The following is a 666-nucleotide window of genomic DNA, read 5'->3' on the forward strand; positions in this document are numbered from 1 at the left end:
AGAACAAAAATTTTTTATATTTATATAAGAAACTATGTGGTAAAACAGAACGAATTCGGGTCGACCCGCCGAACCCACTAAAAAAGGTAGGTCGAGTTAGAATTTGAAACCTGTCAAATTAAAAAAATTCGCCAAATTATGTATATATGTTTTAATTATGTGACTTTATTTATTTTATTTTACAATTTTATATATATGTTTAAATTATGTAACTTATTTTTTAAAATAGAGATAGTTCTATTTACAAATATTATTTTGAACAATTTTATTGAAGTTAAAAATAAAAAAAAAGATAATAAAAAAATTATATTATAATTTGACTATTTTTTATTTGTATTTAAATATATATAATATCTAGTAATTTTTTTATATATTAAATAATTATAATCATATAATAACATTGAAATCAGAAAACATATTAAATCTGTTACGGTATAACTATTTAAAATATCATTTTAATATAATTTTTAATATTATAAAAAAATTTTGCATAAAAATTTTTGTGAGTTTGACGAATATTTTTAATTTGAGAGGTTTCAAATCTTAGTCCGACTCACCTTTTTTAGCAAGTTTGGTGGGTCGACTTGACGGACTCGATCCGTTTTGCCACCCCTAATATATTAAAAAGATTATCACATATTTTTCTATATAAAGGTAGAAACTTTT

The sequence above is a fragment of the Arachis duranensis genome, chromosome 10, assembly GCF_000817695.3.
Source record: "Arachis duranensis cultivar V14167 chromosome 10, aradu.V14167.gnm2.J7QH, whole genome shotgun sequence".
In the NCBI taxonomy this organism is placed as follows: Eukaryota; Viridiplantae; Streptophyta; class Magnoliopsida; order Fabales; family Fabaceae; genus Arachis; species Arachis duranensis.